General features: G+C 33.8%; 1 long non-coding RNA gene across 1 annotated transcript in view; it reads right to left on the bottom strand.

The window, feature by feature from the left end:
- The window catches only part of LOC108637878, a 43,843-nt gene continuing 41,494 nt past the window's right edge, over window positions 5,810–8,158 (bottom strand). The window contains exon 3 of the long non-coding RNA XR_001919390.1: window positions 5,810–6,072. This is a non-coding gene — a long non-coding RNA (uncharacterized LOC108637878). The remainder of the gene's footprint in view (window positions 6,073–8,158) is intronic.

Below are 8,158 nucleotides of genomic sequence, written 5' to 3'. Positions count from 1 at the left end.
TGTTTGATGTTTATTACTTCTAATCATGATCTTATAATTTTACCTATAAACTCTATCTGTGTATACAATAAGTACCATCTTGCATATGTCTATTCTTTATAAAATAGTAGGGTACTACGGGCTTCCCTGGTGGTTCAGTCAGTAAAAACTCTACCTGCAATGCAGGAGACCCAGGTTCAGTCCCTGTGTTGGGAAGATCCCCTGGAGAAGGAAATGGCAACTACTCCAATATTCTTGCCTGGAGAATCCCATGGACAGAGGAGCCTGTGGGCTACAGTCCATGCAGTTGCAAGGAGACAGACATGACTGAAAGACTAAACAGCAGCCTCAGTATACTATATTTATGCTCTGTATGTATATATGCAAAGTTATACTTTTGAGATTATCTACATTATTTGATGTAACTCAATTTTAATGAATGTGAAGGTAGGCCCACATCTGTAAACTCTCAGAGGAAAATTCTGCTACCCTATCTCCCAACTCAGGCTGAAACTGGCAAGTTGCTTATTTGATGGCCTGTACCAGTGAGTAGATATTTTTCAAGTTCACCTACCCCTGACTTTTTCACTGGTGTTGCAAATCTTCAATAGTTTTTCTTTTTATTTTCTATTTCATTTTCAACTCCCTGATTTATGTATCCACAGTGTCATTTTCTGTCCCCACAGGGCTATTAAATCAGCTCCTGAGAACTGAGAGATGGAACAAACCCCAACCCCCATCCCCACCTCCCAAGGCAGCTTCCACATTAGTTTTTGTTCTGGGGCTTTGTTTCCTCATCATTTATCTCCTTTGGAATTTTTCAAATTACCTTTTGGACATTTAAATGAACAGTTTTTATGTTCTATTACATGTATGAAAAATCTTCTGTGTGTTAGTAGCTCAGTCGTGTCTGACTCTTTGTAACAACATGGACTGTAGCCCTCCAGGCTCTTCTGTCCATGGGATTCTCCAGGCAAGAATACTGGAGTGGGTTACCATTTCCTTCTCCAAAAAATCTTCTAGATTTACAAAAATTGAAAGCTATTTAGGTTATCTAATCCCCCCAACCAGAAAATGAAGCCCTTTAACTTTCTTTAATATAAGTCAATATTGGATATTATGTTTAACATTCAATGATGGAGAAAATAATTTTAAGATTATTAAAAATGAAACCAAATTTTTCATATACAATTCAATGAGAAATCTTTATATTGTCATATCCAAACAATTTAGCTTTTTCTTAGCTCTTCTTAAGGCTCTTTTCAGAGGTCAAAGATGAAGAATTTGGTTTCTTTCAAAGTTCTATTGTTTAATTCATGCAATTTGAATTTATATGAATATAATTATGATTAACTCATTTATTCATCTCATCTTACATTTTCTTGATTTTTATTGAAATACCATGTGTCATGATCTATAAAAATTCAAAAATTTGTAATTTTGCCAAGTTTTTCCATTATTCTCCTGTAACTAGCCTATGCCCACAATAAAACAAGCTAGAGGGCATTTTACATCCCATTGTAAAACATTTTTCTGCCTCTGAAACTTTGTTTATGCTTTACATTATCCACACACTCTTATTCCCCACTCCTCAAGTCTAACTCTTAGACCCTACCCATCCTGTTTATATGTCTATAGTCTTCATGAAAGTACTCCCTTATTGCCCCAAATATGATTTCCAGTCTCTTTCTGTATAACTCTTGTGGTTTTATAAAGTAATTTTTAATTGGAGGATAACTTGTGGGTTTTACCATATTCTACCTTGGTATACTGCTTCATGGGGTTTTTTATATTTTGTTTTAGCTTAGAAAATAAGTGTCTCCTTTTTATTCTTGTAGTCCATAAAACACTTGGAAAATTTGTAGAAAGTCAATAAATACTCATTGAAATTCGAGATAAATAAAATCTCCTTTGCAATTCAAATTGAATGTTTTAAATAATTATAAGTAGTGTCATTATTTAAAATATAAACCCTGAAGGGGAAGATTTAAAAGTGTTACAAGCTACATAAAAGGTGTGACAACACATGGAATAAACCTCTCTAGATTCCTACAAAAAGGAAGGGTTAGACGAGACGATTTCTAAGGTTTCTCCTACTTCTAAAATGCTCATATTCTTTTCCAACTTCAGATGTGTTTTCATGAACATTTTGGTCGAGGGGCATAGTGTTCATACTGGCAATGAGACAGTCACCTGATGAGAACCAGGAATGCACTTTCCCCAAGAAACAGTGGTGCTTGAGGACTGTAGCTAGTGGGGGGAGGGGAGGGGCGGTGGTTACACCTGGATGCTTACTCCCTTCATGCACTGCTGAAAGCCATGGAGGAGAAAGCATCAGAAAGAGGAACAGAACCTCCTTTCTCTTACAATGTCTCTCCACTGCCCTCTATTGTCATAGCTGAACGGCTGTGCCTGTTGAAAGTGAGAAATGATAACAGGATCATTTCTTGACTGCAGAGCAGGCAATACAGCATGAATTTGAAGCTGAGAGGCAGTAAACTGATGACTGGCACAATAAGGAATATAAATTTCAATACATACATATTATCCTCAATTTAGGAGCATATTTCCTATAATTTAAAAGATGGAATGGTCATGTTATGAGGAGGTAAATTTGGATTTAAAAATTGTATAATTCCCTCAAACACCAAACTACTAGTAAACTAACTACAATTTCAGTATATTAAATTATAGTGAAGCAGCTCAGGGCATTACATGGTTTTACCTTATTCTATAAATTTGCAATGAAGAATATAATTCACCTTTCCATCTGTTCCAGTTTGATATCAAAGTCTATTTGTAATAATTACCATGAACTATACATTAGGAAAAAGACTTGTGCCTTAAAATGAAACAGCATCTAATGGCTGGTATATTAAATTATAATAAAATTTGGGGACTTCCCTGGAAGTCCAGTAGTTAAAACTTCCTTCCCATGCACGAGGTATAAGTTTGATCCCTGGTCAGGGAGCTAAGACCCCACATGTCTCGCACCTAAAAAATCAAAACATAAAACAGAAACAATATTGTAACAAATTCAATGAAGAATTTAAAAATGGTCTACATCAAAAAAATATTAAAAAACTATAACAAAACTTTGATTCTAAACCCTAGGGATTTACTTGAATAAATAGACACAATATGAATTATATCATGTTCCTCTATGACATGGTAAATCAACTGTACTTCAATTTTTTTTTTTAATCACATTCTTCACTTAACAGAATGAGGATCTGTTCTCCACTATGATTTCTGTGGACTTTGTCATCTACTTATTTTAAAATAGTTTTGATTATATTTGATAAATATAAAAATCCCTTGTACAACATAGGTGGTATGCCATAGTGGTTAAAAGCAGGAGCTTTACAAACAGAATGAGTAGGTTTGAACCCTGGCTCTCACACTGTTGAGACTCTGGGCAACTTGCTTAATCCCTCTCTTTTTCTGTTCTGTCATTTGTAAAATAGGGACAGAGTACCTGCTTCACAGGGCTTTTATGTGTGTGTATTAAATGAGCTAATACAAGTAAAGTACTTTGCCAAGAGCGTAAGTGACAAAAATTTGCTTCTGTTGTTTTTCCTGCTACCAATCCTTGAGGATAAATTGGTCAAGCACCAAAGATTGATTATAGTAGCTGATTATGTTAGGAAGAAAACAACTAATTTTCTCTAAAACTCTTATTACCACATCAAAGAACAGAGGTATGAATTTTAAATGAACTCTCTCTTCACTTAGAATTCCAGAACCATTTCTTCAGAATAGGATCAAATATATTGTTTTACTTGTCCTAATACATCGTCAGATAGTCATGACTGATTTATCCCCACCACTCAAGCTTTCAATTATCAATATAAAATGTATTTTTATGTTTAAGTTTATGTTTCCTCACCCCAAATCACCCAACAGATCCTCAGAAAAATCTGTTAAGCCCTAAGGATAAAACTCCTCAGACTTCTGATTTTAAAGCTTGCTAAATTTCCTGTTTCAAGCCATGGATATTAGTGCTAAAGAAGTTACTGATATAAAGTTACTTTAAAGAATAATCGGGTCCTGAGAATGCGCTATTGAGCAGCAAAGTGATAGAACGTTTTTTTTTCTGCCGGCCTTAATATATTTATGTATCTAGAAGTTCAATTCATAATCATTTAATAAAGTGAACACTTGTAGTCTTAAGTATTAAAAAAGAAACAGGCTATTAAAAGTTAAAACCCTATTTGTATTAAGCTATGTTAAAAAAAAATAATCCCAGGAATATTGTAATGAGTCTAGGTTTAGGAGCAGGCATTGTGCAAGTTAATGTAAGTAATGAACCTTTCATGTGAAATGATGTAGTGTCACAACTCATTTGCATCCCACTTAAAGTGTAATTAAGTTTCTCTGACAGCATGGCTTATGGCTGAAAGAACAGACCTGGCTGCTAAATTAATCCAGAGTCCCTCAGTTAATAACACTCAGCAAAGAAAACTTTATACACTCTTTCATTTAAAGTTCCCAAACTCCCATTTGCAGAAGCAAGGCAGCCTACAGAGAAATCTTTGTATAAAATTCATGGACACTCCCTAGACAGATTTAACCATCAAAACACCTGAAAACTGGCCTTTGATGAATCGGGACATAAGAATATGCTATTTTCCCTCCAGCTAAGGCTGGAGGTCTGGAGGGGTGGATTCACACTTAAATTTCACTGCACCATATATTTAAACTATAGTACATTTTCAAACTTAAGTATGAAGTGCTGGGAATTTTGAATTTATAATCTGAACTGGTTTACCATAATTAAGAGCTCAGAAATAATGGGATTTATTTTTTCATTCATTCTTTCAGGATGTGAGTTACTACATTTAAGTTCCCAAGTGAAGTTGTTGTTCATTAAATTTCTTCAAGTTTTTTTGTTATTGTCCTCATTTTTGTTAAGAATTGTCCCCAATATTGTTAAGAATATTCACTTTTGTAATCCCCAGAACGGATTATGAAGTTGCCACAAGATTAGAACTACACTGTGTTATTTAGAACAAGTTTTAACTAAACAAGGATTTAATTTATAAATAACCCCAAACTGTTTTTAGAGAGGCAAATGAGAGAATAGGCAAATTTCTTAGGATCGGATTCCCCTTCTCTCCAGGGCAACAAAGAATCTCTGCCCACCAGTTACATGGGCAATTGCATGGTACTATTATCCTGTTCTACTTTTCCATGGCACCCAAATTCAAAGGCTGATGCAGAAAAGAAATAGTTTATCTTTAAGCTTAAGGTCTCAAAATCAACTATTGTTGCCACCATAAATAAACTGATTCCTCAGACTCAGTGAAAGTGCTGGAGGCTGGAGAAAGATATACTTTTAACATACAAAACATTTCTGAATCCAACAAGTGCCCAATAATTTAATAATATAATGACTAGTGGACTTATTCTAGTCCACTAAACCAATATTTCTCAGAGTATTTTAGGCTAGGTTAGCATTTATTCTGACAGATGACCTGCAATGCCATCCCTACAAGAAAATTGCCATATTTAGAAAATAAATAATATATTAAAGTGTAACACTGAGAAGTATTTTCAAAGCACTGAGAAAAGCACTATTTTCCTTAAGGGCAAAATTTGCAGCAGTTCATTTTTCTACTTCAGGTCTCAGCACTATGCAATGTACGACTGGCATTTTAACAGAAACATACCATAATCTGTCTTAATTTTCAAAAGCTCTATTTCAGGGAACAGAAAACTTGCCAGGAAGAATGAGTTAATGGGAAAGAAACATCCAAATGATTATTTTCTTTTATCATTTATTTTTTTAAAAATCATTATTAGTAAAAGATAAAGCGTAAAAGCCATGTTCAATTAAATGATTTATTTCTTTCATGTTGTTGGAACATTCACAGTGGTAGCAGACAATGATTTTACTTCAGCTGTCCAGCTGAGGCCAAAAGGTGGTGGTACATGGAGTGTTAAGTGCCTTTCTTCATGAGTTATAACTTGTGTTGTCAGAAGGTAAAGGATCACAGGAAAGCTCTTTCCACAGCTCCGAGTCTGGCTGCTCCCCAGTCATCTCCCATAATCCACTTCAGGTTGAAAGTTTTAAAATACGCAAGGCGATGGCTTCAGGTCACATAGAAAAGAAAAAGTCAAATTTTAAGTTTTAAAGACATCACCATGTTTTTATTATTCATTAAATTAAATTTAAAGAAAAATGCACACAAGACCACCAGTCCAAGTTCGATTCATGAGACAGGGCACTCAAAGCCGGTGCACTGGGACAACCCTGAGGGATGGGATGGGGAGGGAGGTGGGGGAGGGGGGTCAGGATGGGGGACACGTGCACCCATGGCTGATTCATGTCAGTGTATGGCAAAAACAACTATAATACTGTAATTAGCCTCTAATTAAAATAAATAAAGTAATTTAAAACTGTTCATTAATACATTGGTTATATTATTTTTAAATGATATAATAATGAATTTGATTTTTAAAATATTTTTCTCATGTATACATGTACAGAACTTGCTACAGTATTCATTGAGGAGTAAGAAATCATTATTTCTATGCTAATTAATGATTATATACACACTTTTTTTAAAATTCAAATCTCACCTAAAAAATTTTATATGATCAGTTTGTTGCATTCACATTTTAAGATATGTCAGGATGGTCTGAATCTGAGGTTTACCACGCAACAACAAGGGTATCCTCTCATGTCTTATTGGCAGTTTCTGTGAATCCCTGGTTACTACAAAACACGTTCACTCAACTCACACAGACAAATTGTATACTAACTAAGCATTGGGTTGGCCAAAAACTTTGTTCAGGTTTTTCATACAGTATGGAAAACCCAAATGGACTTTTTGGCCAATCCAATAGTTTCATTCATACAACACTCCTGTAGAATGAGCTTTACCTATGTACTATCAAAGTATGCAAGTTTTTACTACCAGTGGCAATGTGACTATTATCATTCATAAAAGCAAACAGAAACCATACAGTCCTGTACAGTGCCTAGCACAGCCTGAAGGAAGTTGATTCAAGTTGACTGCTATGTATATTCATTTCCAATTAGGTGGGAGTTGAAGCAAATAATGGAGTTGTTAAAGTATAAAAAAGCAGGTCAAGCAAAAATGTCAAAAATAATTCAATTGTGTTATATATAAAGAACACAAAAATATATATATTATATTACACATACTTGAATATTTATAATTGTACATGTATATGTAGTTTTTAAATTTTAGGCACTGTGAAAAAATGATGAATGTTTAAAGCATCTTTCCCCTAAAATGTGTAGCATCTGAAATGAGCAGGTATTATACCAAAAGTTTCAAATATCTATAAAATATAATACACAGGGAATATTTGCAAAAAGTAAACCATATTTGGAGTTGGGTTGGAGTTATGAAGGGTTGGGCTTCCCTTGTGGAGGGTTGAGAAAATAATATAAACATATTATATATGTTTATAAATATATTATAAAATATAAAATAATATAAAACATAAAGGTTACTTGTTAGATTTAATTCTATAATTTAGAAAGCCAAAATAATTTAAAATTTTCCTTGGCATTTTTAGTTCCAATTAGCTCTCATAGTATAAACCAGAAAATGTTTTTAAATAAATTTGGAAAAAATCTCAGTATATGTGAATAGAGCTTCTTATTTTAATCACCAGAAATGCAATGAAAATTCTTCTGGCATATTAAAAAAAAAACTTAAGGAGTTGTAGTTAAAGCTCGTATCTCCCTCTCACAATTCATTAAAGATAAAACCTGAAAGTAAATACATAATCAAATTATTTGCATACTCACAAGTTAGGCCTTGTCCATACTCAGTTTCTTCATGTGGTATTGAATCTTCTAATCCCTGATCCATGAATTGCATATGAATTCATTTTATCCATACCAGGTGGAAAATATTCCCAAGGAAGAAATAGAATCCCATCCCACTGTTTCCAGGTAGTGCTGATTTTAAATTGTAAACTCAGTTCTTTCTTTCATAGTTTAGAGTTAATAATCAAAAAAGCAATAATTTTCAACTGGCAGATTTAATGTATTAAACAAATAGAACCTAAGTTTAAATTAGACAAAAATGATATGCTTTTTATAAGGCAAGCTTGTAACTCATGGCTCCTAAGTTGAAAACCCATTAGTAATGCCATTGAGTATTCACCCCACTCATAGTTTTATTATTTATAAAAA

The sequence above is a fragment of the Capra hircus genome, chromosome 17 (assembly GCF_001704415.2).
Source record: "Capra hircus breed San Clemente chromosome 17, ASM170441v1, whole genome shotgun sequence".
Lineage (NCBI taxonomy): Eukaryota > Metazoa > Chordata > Mammalia > Artiodactyla > Bovidae > Capra > Capra hircus.
This window is presented reverse-complemented; position numbering and strand designations above follow the sequence as displayed.